Raw genomic sequence first — 487 nt, forward strand, 5'->3', positions numbered from 1 at the left:
CACCCCCAAAACCTCCTGACCCCCCTGAACCCCTGCCCCTCCTGGGGTCCCCCCACCCCCTGTCCTTGCCCAGCTCAGTGTTGTCCCCCTGGGGGTCCCCAATTCTCCCTGAGACCCCCCCAGGCCCCTCCCGGATCTTGGGGTGCTCTGGGATTGTTGGGGGGGTCCAGCCATTTTGGGAGTGGGAGATTTTGGGGTGTCCCTGGTTCTGGGGTCTCCCAGGGCCCTGTAAATGGGGGGGTGTCCCGGTGGTTTTGGGGTACACAGAGCCTGGTGTACACGGTGGGTTTTGGGGTGCAGGGCCTGGTGTACACAGTGTTTGTTTTTGGGGTACACTCTGTTTTGGGGTACACTGTGGTTTTGGGGTACACAGAGCCTGGTGTACACGGTGGGTTTTGGGGTGCAGGGCCTGGTGTACACAGTGTTTGTTTTTGGGGTACACTCTGTTTTGGGGTACACTGTGGTTTTGGGGTACACAGAGCCTGGT

Source organism: Pyrgilauda ruficollis, unplaced genomic scaffold, assembly GCF_017590135.1.
Source record: "Pyrgilauda ruficollis isolate IOZ18807 unplaced genomic scaffold, ASM1759013v1 scaffold1456, whole genome shotgun sequence".
NCBI classification, from domain to species: Eukaryota; Metazoa; Chordata; class Aves; order Passeriformes; family Passeridae; genus Pyrgilauda; species Pyrgilauda ruficollis.